Source organism: Leptidea sinapis, chromosome 3 (genome assembly GCF_905404315.1).
Source record: "Leptidea sinapis chromosome 3, ilLepSina1.1, whole genome shotgun sequence".
NCBI lineage: Eukaryota > Metazoa > Arthropoda > Insecta > Lepidoptera > Pieridae > Leptidea > Leptidea sinapis.
The window spans coordinates 13,215,298-13,229,507 of NC_066267.1; the positions used below are offsets into that span (position 1 = coordinate 13,215,298).

The following is a 14,210-nucleotide window of genomic DNA, read 5'->3' on the forward strand; positions in this document are numbered from 1 at the left end:
CGACAACACCGTAGAACTATGGGTCAGAAATGCATCCCGACTTAAATATTGGTGTAAAATTACTATATTTTAGAAGGTCAGGGAACACGCCAAATAAAATTATTAAAAACATTGCAAGATATGGTGCTATGACATCAATTATTGAACTTAATATTTTTACAGCAATGCTTCATATATCATCAGTTTTTTCCATGTCCAGAGATCTAAAAGTTTTCATTATTTCTCCAGCACTACCAAACTTAAAATTGCAAAAAAAAAATTATATTCATCGAAATTAGCTCCGTTCCCAATCAGTGGTATTATTAGGAAAGTCATAATCTTTATAGGAACCTGTATCACATAAACCTTTTTTAAATAAAACGCAGATATTATACTAATATAAACATCTTTATTATATATATGAACTTAAACTAAACTTAATTATGAAACATAAACTACGTTGGGATCTTACTATTGATTGTGAAATAACAGTTAAATATCCCTTCAGTCTTAATCGGAAACACTAAAATCAGAAACAGTCTCAAAACCAACATTCCATAAAAGATTTTCAGAATACAAAATGGCGGAAGCATTTACATTTGCCAAGCGATAAGAAATGGTAACTCGAAATAATAAGAATGATTACTTAATTTATAAATTAAACGGTAAATTTTGAAGGTTCCTTGGAAAATGTACAGTTGAATGAAGAAAACCTTTCAAAAAACCCTTGCCTCTATTAGCTTGTCCTTTTAAAATTATATAATATAATATATACTTACAATTAAAGTACATGTTTTTACTGATATTACTAAATTAATTACATTTACTCTTAAACAATATTAAAACTAATTTCTATTCTAAACGATAGTTAATACACTCTATAACTAAATAATTTATTTATAATAACAAATGCATGAAAGATATGTAGAGACGAAGTTACACAAATTCAGTCAATTAGCAACTAAAATTAGTGAGTATTAATATATTCTGAGCTGGACTGAAGGAAAAGCCAATATGCTGTGGTTACCTGTAACAAAAAAAAGTAGATTTTAGCATATATTTTAAGGGAAACCTCTGATTTCAAGCGAGCGGATTGCCTTGCCCGTTCTGTTCGGTACCCGATGGTACCCGTGTCATATTTACCAGGATATAAAAAAGAATTAATGCAGAGTAATTTCCCCCGTAAACATTTCAACAACATAAAACACAATTTAAAAATAAATTCTACAATGATTTATCTTTCTGACATTGTGCTTTTTATGTCATTTATATGCAAACATAGATATATAATAATAAATATAAACATATAGACAAAATTGATATTTTTATTTTCGGGACCTGTAAAACATGTGTCTACACCCCTAAAAAGGTGTCTACGCCCTTCACACTTATGGCATGCAATAAGCAAAACATATAGAAGGTAAAATAGGTTTTTGGGTACGCATTGGAAAATTCACCTATATGGAGTATATTACCAACCCTTAATTTGTAAATGGTTATTTTCTGTTTGTTCGTTCGCCCTTCACCAAACCATTCTCAAATTGGCAACTATATAAAATTATTTACGAATTTTTTTGAGTCTAAAACAAAATTGCGTACATCACAATAAACCTCTTTTATGTTTCTATTCTGTCGGCTCTCTTTACCAAAAAAAACAAATACTTTTTGCATAATGGCGCATCAAACAAACTATGGCTCTACAACTTTTTGCTAAAAATTTAATTGCAAAAAACTTTCGGCACTTTGAAAGTTTGCGCAAGTATTGTTTAAGACAATGGGATGCAATTGCAATTGTTACATTGTCGGTAATTACAAAGGTGTTTCTACAATTATAACAAAGTGTTTAAACATATTATGTGCTAAAAATGCGTGCGTTTTATTATTACATCTGAAATGTAGGGAACGTTGCAATTTTTTAAATTATATAGTTTTATGGCTCGTGGTTCTAAGCCTTTTTTGGCCATTCGTTTTTAAAAGATTTGCCAAAGGATAATTGAGAAAGAATCATTCATGAACAATATTTAAAAAGATGCAAGAGCTGAGAAATTCTGTGCTGACAATATATTTTAAGTAGTTATTATTATCATCCCATGTGGAAATAATGTCATCAAAATTAGTACGTAGGTACTAGTTTTTAAATCGAACAAATTAAAGGCAATGTCGTAAATTAAAAACATTGCATAAGTTTAAGAGCAAAAAGTATTTGGTACACCGGTCGAAGTGGTCATCCTTGATGAGCTGGTCCTATGCACCTGTCATTGTTCGATAATTAAGATCTGCGACACATTGCCTTAATAATATAATGTACACGATACAACTTAAATGCAAACCTACTTTTAGATTGAACAGTTGCGTGCCATTCTACAACAGATGGCAGTGCACTACGCTGGTGTTAGAAACTATTTTTTATTTATTTTATATTAGAGCTGATGTGATGGGATACTCATTAATATATTATTAAAATTCAATTAATTAATTTTCACCGACTAGACCTCGATTTCCGCGTAACTCATATCGTCATCTAGAACACAAAGTACCAGGACTACATAAGTTGCCAGAGATTTTGCTTGCTACGTCAGTTTGATACTTGAAATGATTGGTTTCAATTACATTCATATTATTCATTTCGTAGTTGTCATTCGTCATGCTCATAAATTGTAAATACATGATAAGTTCATTATAAACGACGAGTAGGTATCTAAATCGTCTTATTAATTATTATTCAAAGGTTTAATTAATAATTAATTAAATACAAATGTTACTTAGAAAAGTATTCTAATTAAGGAAGATTTCACACCAGGCGTACATAAGACACCAGGAGCGCCAAACAAATGCTCTGTAGTCTATAGCTATAAGGTAGAATGGTAGGTACCATTTATTTTTATGTCTTAACTTATGAAATAAAGAAAAAAAAACAAGAATATCTATTATGAGTCTGATTCAGCAACGGTTTTCGTGCTACGAGGACTTTTATTTATATTGCAATACAAGTCTACTAAATAATAAAGTTTAACACAGCATAACTATATTAGTATAATAATATTAAAATATACTTTTGATTACTATAAAGCATGTTAACGTTTTATAAGGATCATAATATTTTCTAAATGTTAAAAAAACTTGTTCACACGACTGCACGCATAAAAACTATGCGGAAATGCTGAATTATCGCACACCTTCCTATGCTATCCGCGGCTATGAGATAGCACTACTTACATAACAACAATTCCAAGACAATGTAAGCGTAAATTTTCACAACAAACTGCTTACTTGTTAAATAGTACAATGTACTAAGCAGTTAGTACTAGGTACTAAGTTTTTCATAATACATACACAACATTTTGACTGTGTTGCTCGCGAACTGTTAATATATTTTTAGTACTAGGAGGTCATAAGTATAGAGGAGAAATACTCACACTCGCTGTCGTTTACGTGTGTGTTATCATTCGCTATCGACACGCTACTGAAGTAGATGTTTAGTAACGCATACTTGAACATTTGAAATATTTTTATGTTGCTATTTCGCAAGATAAGAGTAGCGTGAAAGTTCCTTGACCGATAAGAATGTACTTAGTTTAGAATTAGAGACCAAATAAAATTTATTCATAGATTGGCTACAAGTATAATTGAAATTAGTATTAAAGTACAGTTTAAGTATAAGGTTGTTTGTTGAAAATTTTTCGTCAAAGCTAAGCTTTAATATTAGTAAACAGAAAAGTATCAACAAACTTATGTAATGTCAACAATACCCGCCTACATGAATGCCTTATGTAAATTTAAACATTTTGTTAAATCAACAAACTAATGAATATAGTTACTCCTGAAATTAGGCTATGAATACCTAGTGTAATTATGAATAAGATCGCATGATACTCTGATGCGATGGGTTGATTGAACGCTTGTACTTCATCGTTCCCTAGTACTTTGTGCTAGTGTATTGGCACGCTACAAGTGCCAATGACATGCCGGCTTGGTAATATTTTGCTTAGAAAAAAAGCCCTATCCGGGTTTTCCGAATAATACAATATTTAATTTTTTTATGCATTGTAATTTGATTTGATTTATTTCAAGAGAAGCATGCACATGCTAAGAAATATGAATTCCATTCAAAACCGGGTTTTAAAACTACAGAATCGCATGTGGGAGGCTCCTTTGCACAGGAAGCCGGCTAGATTATGGGTACCACAACGGCGCCTATTTCTGCCGTGAAGCAATAATGTGTAAGCATTACTGTGTTTCGGTCTGAAGGGCGCCGTAGCTAGTGAAATTACTGGGCAAATGAGGCTTAACATCTTATGTCTCAAGGTGACGAGCGCAATTGTAGTGCCGCTCAGAATTTTTGGGTTTTTTGAGAATCCTGAGCGGCACTGTATTGTAATGGGTATGGCGTATCAATTACCATCAGCTGAACGTCCTGTTCGTCTCGTCCCTTATTATCATAAAAAGAAAATGTTAAAATCACACTTAATGAATAAATTACATTACATTACATATTATAGATATTAAATATTTTTCATTGAGCTAAACAGGCAGAAAAAGAAATCTGTTCTAATATAGTTGTAACTAACTTAGATAATAATTAATCTATATTTTAGTCATTTAATATCGTAATAGGCATTAAAAACACCACCCTTATAAGCGGGTATTCCGTAGGCGTTGTATCGCAATATTCACCAAATTCGTCTAAGCCAATACCCGACCTTCGGTTCGAGCAAAGAAGCAATCAAGGGGTCACTGCCCTGCGAAACTTGAATATGATTTCATTTACGAAAAAAAAATTGTAAACATTGCGAACTTGTATCGTATGGAATTTTATATAACTTTTCCTTATCACTATGTATTACTTGTTGACTCGTGTTCTCTTATTTATTATGACTAATTGAAACATAGTAATTAGACAGTCACATGTAGGTAGTTAGTAAACTTAATACTGTTAATTTTTTGACAATTTGTGATATTTTAGTCTGGGTAATGTTTATTTATTTAAGGCGACATTAAATGCCAGCGACCTTGAGCGATCGGCTGCCGGCCCGCCAACTATGTAACAAAGCCAATATTTTCAAAATTCTTGGGTGGAAAACAGTTTATATGCTTACAATCCTCGTTACTCACTACTAATCTGAATAAATGAACCTACACAAAAAAGTACAAGCTATAAGAGTAACTTTTCTGCGAGAAGTACCAAAAAATGCGTCACGCCATGCCAAAAAACTTGTTTAACTTCAAAGAAAAGTGGTAGTTCAAAAAGGCTCGGCAGTGTTAACTATAACCTAACAGCAAGCATTAGCAACCTACAAATAAGACTTAAGGATATGTGTTACAGGATTAAATAGTGTTCATAGCTCGAAATGCTATACTTTCACCACAAAACTTGTCTAAAAACACCATGTTTGCGTGTTTTCTGCTTACTCTTCGCCTTAAGATGAACGAGCGTATGGTGACCTGAAGATCACTAAGCAATCTTGCAACACGAGAGGAATATAATTGAAGCGTTGCCAGTCTATTAGGTACTCATATCATAACATCCTGGTACATCGCTCAAAAAAGTTCACAGAGGACTGTCTGGACACGCGATATTTTTTTTTTAATGAAAATAAGGGATGAGGCGAGCAGGACGTTCAGCTGATGGTAATTAATACGCCCTGCCCATTACAATGCCATGCCGCTCAAGATTATTGAAAAACCCAAAAATTCAGAGCGGCAGAACCCAAAAAGTGTCAAGTCTAATTTCCCAGTAATTTCACTAGCTACGGCGCCCTTCACAACGAAACACAGTAATGCTTACACATTACTGCTTCACGGCAAAAATAGGCGCCGTTGTGGTACCCATTAAATAGCCTGCATACGGTGCAAAGGAGCCACCCACTGGTAATGATTCGAGCTTGGGTACATAAGACAGTTGCAGCCTAAAAATTCACTGGTTATTGTTTCAATAAAATCAAATGAGTCGATTTGAAGTTAAAATAGATTTTGTTTCGGTATTACTTCAATTTTTTATATAGCGAGGAAATCCCGCGTGACGTCATAACATCGCGCGTTTTTATTCTACCATCGAGCTTAATTTTATCATGAGTAAATATGGTGTAGCGATATCACACCAGCACCTGTCTAAACTATACGTTTTATTCAAAATATATATCAACTATTTAATGTGTTTTTATTAGAGAATACTGTATTTATCATTGTACTGTCGTTGAATTCGGTATTGTACTGTCGGCTAATTCAAGAGATTTGCGTTTATGTAGGGTTTACGAACGATTATATTATATGTATATAGCTCTATTAAAATAAACAACAAATATAACTATTCTGTCCAGTTCGACGTCACTCATCCCCTCATAAACTATAAAACCGGATATGATTACATTTTTAGAGGCTTAGATTTAAAATTGTATTCAGTAAGGTGGCGCTGCAGTCGTAGTTTACACTTTATAGTCTATGCCATTCGATTGTAGTAGAGATTAAGGAACCTGCTTAATATTAATTAATATTTTTTTGCATGTAAATATTGCATATCAACTTCAAATCAGTTTCAAGCTGTGCTGTTTTTCGAGCTTATATAAAACGCAAAATACCTAAGCATAAGGAAGGTAAACTCCAGTTAAATAAAGTTGTTATTTACAACGCGGAGAGTATACGTAATACAGCGCAGCTAGGTGATGTAAGTGTTATATCAACGCAATCGACAAGGTTCGACGTAGCTGTACGCCTGACCCACTAAGACTTCTGTGTGACCTTTGAACACAACCTGTGCGCCAATACTTAATCTGTGGCAAACATGCAATTTATAGTGTACCTGTATAACTTTGATCCTTTTTATTGCACTACTTACCTTCAAGCCGCGAATTCATTTACGTGATGTTTTTTATAGCTATTGTAATGTTTTTGCATTAGTGTAGACTGTTTATTAATTAAAATTCTATCAGGGGACTAAAAGGCATTGAGACTCGCGTTTACATCTATATCTATCATAACAAAAACCCAAAAAATAATCGTTTCAGTCGGCTGATTGGAAGATTTTCTGGATATTTCGTTAAAATCGATCTATCCGTGGATACACTGGGAATACAAATATTCATGGAATCTAAATAGTGCATCTAAAAATGAATTATACGTAATAATTCTTCTAAAATCAAAGCCAAATGAATATTGTTTCGTATGTTATGTGTATGTTACATACATATAAAATTTTACACATGATTTGTCAAATATTCTTAATATGTTATATCATTCCGAAACAGGTCAACTTTTAATAATTTAAATTAATAAGTCTCATTTTACCATATGTTTATATCATTTAGTTTCTATAATATTATTGAAATAACCAATGAGATGTTTTTCCGGTTTGATTTTTGTGTTAATATTAATAATATTCTTACAATAATAGTACTTGAACGATAATATATTATCTAAATATTTTGTTGTGAATAATATTTGTGAAATATAATTAAAATAAAAAAAAGCAATTATATAAGTTTGTTAAGTTAGAATAAGTAGCACTAGGAGAAAACCGAGTCGTTAGATATTCAAAGAATTTTCTCAATTCAAAGCAATTGAAATTCAATTCAAAGCAAATAAAAATGTCTCTAAGAAGGTTCTCTTATTATAGAGAGACCAGGTAAAAGTACTAAGAAGGATACAAGTCATAATAATAAACGAAAAACTTCCACACAAACCATGTTGCCTCAAACAAGGCATAGCTTGTATTTTAGGCATAGCAAACGGCGCTCTTAAAATGTGGTCCTTTAGAAAAGAATTCCGTACCAATTTGTCCATACTCCAAAAACTGGAGATAAAGAAGCATCTATCTTCCACTGTATAATCCATCCTTCTTTTCATGATACACACTCATCACTCATGGCACATTTCATGATACAGATTAAGGCACATGGGACCCAGACAGATAGACTGACGAATTATAAATAGCTTGGAAGGACAATTATTGCTAGTATGTACTAGGAGGGCATCGGTACACAACGAGTATCGTAGAATTTTCAAGTGAGCCACAGCCCCGGAAATAAAACTGCCACTATTCAAGAGTGTACGACCAAGAAATACATAAATAAACATCCAAGACTGGTAAAGTACGTCGTAAGTAAGTCGTACAGATGTTTGCTTGTACTGGGATCTAAATGTAGAGTTCACGGTCCCTACGAACATACGCGGTTTTCAATAACTGGCAAACCTCTACATATAACAGGGCTCACTGAGAACATGATACGAAGATTCTGACGTTGAAAAAAAAGGACATATGTCTAAGCACAAGAACTTCCAACATAATTAAAGCAGCGTCCTTCAAGGATATCGTGTTATGAAACCGTGAACCATCACCCATCCTCCTATCGCTCTAACACGACATTACATCGGTTGCAGAACCAGCAGTTCAGTAGGACTCTAGTTAGAGTGATCATCAATCAGGTTACCTGTGCGTTTGTTTGTGACTGATCCAAATGATTAAAAAAGGGCTTTATTATATAAAATACAACCTTTTTTTGTTTGGAACAAAATTATTTCCAATTCCATTCCCATGCAGTAGCAATACTCAATTGCAAGTGTTATGTGCTGGGGTGATTTAAATAAGTAATTTAATATAAAGGTTCAAAACAAATTTTATAGATCTCCACAAAAAACATATAAGCTACAATAAAACGCCATATTTTTTAACTAAGCAGAGACAATATCGTAAACATGAGCTTATTAAAATAATGAATTAACAAATTCTAGACGTGAAATAAAATATTTTGTGCTCAAACTATTAAAAAACCTGTTCTTGTTTAAGGTTTGTTGACTTCATTCAATGATTCCATAACGTGATTGAAATATCTTGTCTATGTACAGAATAAAAACTTTATAATCTATGTCCTCCGAATATTATAAACTTTTGCTTTAAAAAAATATAAATATTTGTTTGAAACTCGGTTTCTCGGTTAAGTTGAGTAAGTAAGTCTTTTATTGTGCAATATATGTGTTTTGTACATCATGATCCCAGAACTGTACAAAAAACATGAGTTACGAAATTTGAAAGAATTGTTAAAAATCGTCTGTGTGGTAAAGGTTATTATAACATAAATGATTTTCTTAATGATACCACAGACTGGGAATGGAACGAACACCATCATAACTATAAATGTTTATTGTGCGATATTTTCTTTTCCCCGTTCCTCTCAGGTCTGCAGCACACTATTTTGAATGAGTAGTAGTTTTTGACGTTCAATAAGTGATTTTGAATCCTATTTTGAATTAAAATATTTGAAATTGAATTTGTTTCCAGGACCACTGCGACTGCTAAAATTATTGGTACTGTTCAGGGTTGAAGTAGGCGGGTAATTTATAAAATATATTACTTCAAATATACTTAGCCTCTACATTAGTCAAACTGTGTTTTTATATTTATGAAATGAAAACTTCCTTGGCAAACTTTGTTTTGTAGGTGAGAACAAGCTGTCACGATCGGATATTTAACGCTTCTCTCGGTGTAGTCGGCTAGATTTGACTAATGGTGCGCAATCAGTGAGTGATCTTTTTTTTTTAAACCTCGCCGTGTCTTTTGTGTCGTCTTAGGCACACACAGACTTTTGAATAATTAAATGTTTGTTCAATTATTGACATTTGTTTTTAGAATTCTAAGAATTTCGTCGATGTATTACCCTTGCAAGTATGTTCAACGTAATAACTCTCAATAGGTCTAAGGGATTCTAAAAAATAATCCTTTGTCAATTAAGTTACAAATTAAAGATTCTGATATACTTGATACTGGATTTTTTATAAGTATTGAATAGTAAGGTAATTTATATGTAAGGCACCCTCGGTGGGCAAGTCCAACCCGCAGTTGTCCTTTTTTTATTTACCACAACAACGTGTAAGCATTATTATGTTTCGGTCTGAAGGGCGCCGTAGGTAGTGAAATTTTTGGGCGAATGAGATTTAACATCCTATGTCCCAAGGTGACGAGCGCAATTGTAGTGCCATACAGAATTTTGGGTTTTTCAAGAATCTTGAGGGGCATTGTATTGATTAGGGCTTATCAATTACCAAGCTGAACGTCCTGCTCATCTGGTCCCTTATTGTCATAAAAAAAATCAACAAGGGGCGAGACGAATATGACATAATATGCGTATGGGGGTATGTTAGGATTACTACTAATATTTCAATCAAGAAATAATTTCCTTTGATGGTTTATACGTCTAGATAGAGCCTCATGCTTTTAGACTTCCGATGAAAACAGGCCAGGTTTATTACTTTGTTGTGCGTGACAAGCTACGTCTTACACTCGCGATTTGTATGTTACTGTGTATTAGTATCAAAACAGAGGTTAACTGTCAACCTCAATTATTCGATGTTTTCACAGCTGTCACAGTCTATCTAGACGTATGAATGATAATAGATTATTTCTTTATTTAAACATCTTACAAGATATTTTTAGGGAAATATTACCAGTAATGACAACATTAATATTTGGCGTAGCTAAATGGAATATTCTAGAACCACCTGCTCACTAGTGTTCACTGTCCACTCAATTATTAAAACCTTTAATTAGACACCCCAGCTGTCTCGTAGCCTTGTAATGCACCTTTGTACTTACGTGCATTTTGCATCGCTTAAAATGTACATTTTTATCTCCAATTCATATGGTTACAGATAATTTTATAGGCGATATGAGTTGTAAATTTATTGCATGCTGTTTTGTTAAAACGGCTTCAAAATTTTTAAATGCAATGTGGGGATGAACTATACACGTATGATACAAAAAGGATGGGTTTTTTAATTTTGATGAGATGTGGATTCAAGAATTGAATGACAGCTTAAACTGATATTAAGTTTTTTTTTATATTTATTTGTTTTTCGTCAGGGACATTAAGTATGATGTGAGTTAATGAGATGATTTTTAGTTCTTTGAATGAAAGATAAGTAAGAAGTTGCAATTATTAAAAATCCATGGACTATTACTGTAAATTTCCCAACGAAGTATTTACTTAGCGGTTCTAATATATATACCTAGATATTTTTGGGTTTTAACCAATCTATAAGCCGCACTATAAAATATATCGTAATTGTCAATTATTTCATTATTTATAATATTTTTACACCCGAAGGTAAATTGAAAATTATTATGAAGCCAATCCTTCTGTTTTATTACATTAATAATATTAAATTATTTTAATGTGTTGTTTTATCTAACTGAACAATTTATAAAGATGATTCAAAAATCAAGTCGTAGAAGAAAAAAAAAATGAACCTGACGTGGATCGTAATTGCATACTGAACAAATAAAATATTGTCAATAAAATAAAATAATCAAAATACGTGTTTGTTCAGTGTAACATGTTTTTCCTATTAAAACAATTTTTTATTAATCATTCATTAATATAGAAAAACTATTAAATAAATTTTATCAAGAAGGATAATTAAAACGAGACATTAAGTTTTAAAACAACCCGTCATGTCCATATAAAGTTACCTAACTAACTAACAAAGGAACCACGTGCCTCGCATGAGAACAAAAAATGGCCGCCTAGGAAACCTATGATGACGTAATGCCAAAATCGCTGCACCTCAAGAGGTCAAGGAGGGTCGAAAACATCTGCAAAACTCTTTGAGTCATTAGCGAATGGCTCGGAACATAAAAGTCGAGGAAGCGTAAACCAATTAAATGGTGATAAAATATTTTTTTGTGGGAGGCATGAGTTTGGTTTGCTGTTAAATGATCACTTGTGATGAATGTTCAAGGCAATTTCTCATACAATCTTACAGTCATTTATAAATGGAAGCCGGACTTAAACCAATCGATCTTGTAAAAATCTACTCTACATACGTAAAGACAACCAACAATTAATGGACAAATCTTCGAATCACAACAAAATAATTTGAAGAATTTTTTAGGCATACCAACCTTTAAAATAAAATCATTTTTTTTTCTATTTTGCACGAAGTTCACGCTCAGCCATAAATTTAAAAAAAAATTTAGTCTGTGAAATTAAAATTGAAACTGTCAAATTAAAAAAGGCGCGTAAATTTCGAATGTCGCTGAGCGTTGAGGTGTCGCGTCCGCGTCTATTTTGAACTCCTGGTCGGTCGTACGCCCGGTTGTTGAACTGGAATATTTCGGCAAACACGGGCGCATTCTGTTTTCTTAATCAACTCGTGAACACGCCATATTGTGTTAATTGTGAAACATGAAAATAATCGTTCTTACAAATATCGGATACTATTTTATATAATTAGTGTCGTTTCAATCGAATTGACCCAGTTGACTAAATATTGTGTGCAATCTTATTAAGCAATGGTAATTAATGTAGAAAATTATAAATACGTAATACATGATCGCGTTGTTTTTGCGAAACTGTGAAGCAAAGTGCAAATACTCGGAGATGTGATACACCTGTGTGGGTGCTTTCATCTGCGTGTACACACATCAACGTCTTCGCTTGTGTGTGTACGTGGAAGCGCGCGATCAAATAAAGTATGTCCGGTCAACGAACTCGCGGTCGGTGCCATAAAAATCGCGATACTGGCCGAAATTCGAGCAGAAATTTAAAAATGAATCGTCATCGCATTAGAAACTTTTTGGTTAGAACTTTTTGCGTGTAACTATTAATATGCTAAATAATTAATATTATTCAGTTAAATGTATCACTACTCATTAGGGTCTAACACATAAAGACGAGTAAAAAATAAATTATGTAACAGATACTGGTCATTGACACGAAGACTGCCATTTTGCGTTCTTCACTTCCGTGAATTTCTTTAAGGCGTTAGGAAAACCAGGAATACATTTTTCTACTAATACATTCGTAAATTAAATTTAAACACATCTTGCATGCAAAATATAATATTTGAAAAGTGGTCAAAAATTTAAAAAAGCTAATTTTGTAAGAAAAATTAAAATAGTCAATAAAAAAAATAAACTTACCATAGATTTAATTTGACAGTCTGTCGAACATGTATTTATAGTTGCAAAGAGTCGTAGGTATGATTCGATTATGCGTATTTCCGGATTGCAAGCACGCAAGTCAGCTGATCTCAAACCGACGACCTTGTCAATGCGCCCCTTCATAATTCGAACTATTTACAATCCCTTGCTTCCTACAATTGTTCTAAACCTCCTTTTTCTACACGATGATGTTTCTTCCGGTCGTGTGCCAGTCAGTATTTTCCGTCTTCCACAGCACATTTTAAAAGTCAGTAGATTTCCGTTGGGTCCAGCCCAATCATTGTTTTGATTAATATTGCCCAGTAGGATCTAATACTTCCATTCTGGTAGGATTCTTATAAGAAAGTCAGTACACACCGGTAGGGTCTAAACTCTTGACATCCATAGTTAATATTGTCCCGTAGGGTCTAAAGTGCAGTCCATATTAATACAGTCCTGTCGGGTCCAAGGTGCATATATCCATATTGAGAACACAGATAACACAATATTCGTTCACAGCGCTGTTTAAAATACTTGCCACAGCGGTGCGATCACTTGAAAGCCAAGACAGGCTATGCGCGTAGCGGGGTAACCTCGTGTTTATATCATAAACTGGCATTCTTGGTCGCCATCTGTCGGCGAGAGGACTTAACGCAGCAAAGAGTTTCCCGACCTTTTTAGACCCGAACGAAAATTTTCTCTGTGGTAATTAAAAATAAATGTGTCAAAGGATCAGTATGTTGCACTACAAACATTGTTGATCCTTTTTTAATCAACACCTGCGCTATTTATTAGTAATGGGGCGCGTGAGTTAATTGCAATAAAAGGAATTGATATTGATTACTTAGTTTATATCAAGAAACCTTAATATTCTAAGTGGCTTGTATCTTTTTGGTTTTAAAGAATCTTAAATTTTTATTCAAATTAATATGGGACTACAGCATGTGCAATTTTAACTGAATTTTAATAAAACTTACTGTATATAAATATATATCCCGACGTTACAATAAGTCAGCAGTTTTAATCCTAAGGATATTTTACTTAAAAGTATAAAGTAACTTGCGTCAGAGAATACGTATTTTCAAAATTTCGAAATTAGGATCAACATCATGAAATGCAGACTCAAGATTGATTGACAAGTGGCATAAAATTTGGATTCAAATAATATATTTTTTCATGGCAGAAGAGAACAAACGAGCGTATGGGTCATGGTATGGTATATCAGAGGAATCACAGGATCGTTGGCGAACATTTGGGAACGTCTATGCGCTTTTTTTGAAATTCATGTCATTCCTCATTTTGGTTGTACTTGGCAGAAAGT

The 14,210-nt window shown here is 33.1% G+C and overlaps 1 long non-coding RNA gene across 1 annotated transcript; it reads right to left on the minus strand.

Annotated features, from left to right (window-relative positions):
- Nucleotides 1-368: 368 nt before the first annotated feature.
- LOC126979582 (uncharacterized) lies at nucleotides 369-13,452 on the minus strand. Its single transcript, XR_007732844.1, has 2 exons — nucleotides 12,890-13,452; nucleotides 369-1,006 (listed from the first exon to the last, which is right to left on the minus strand). It is a non-coding gene; the product is annotated as an uncharacterized LOC126979582 (long non-coding RNA).
- Nucleotides 13,453-14,210: the final 758 nt, after the last annotated feature.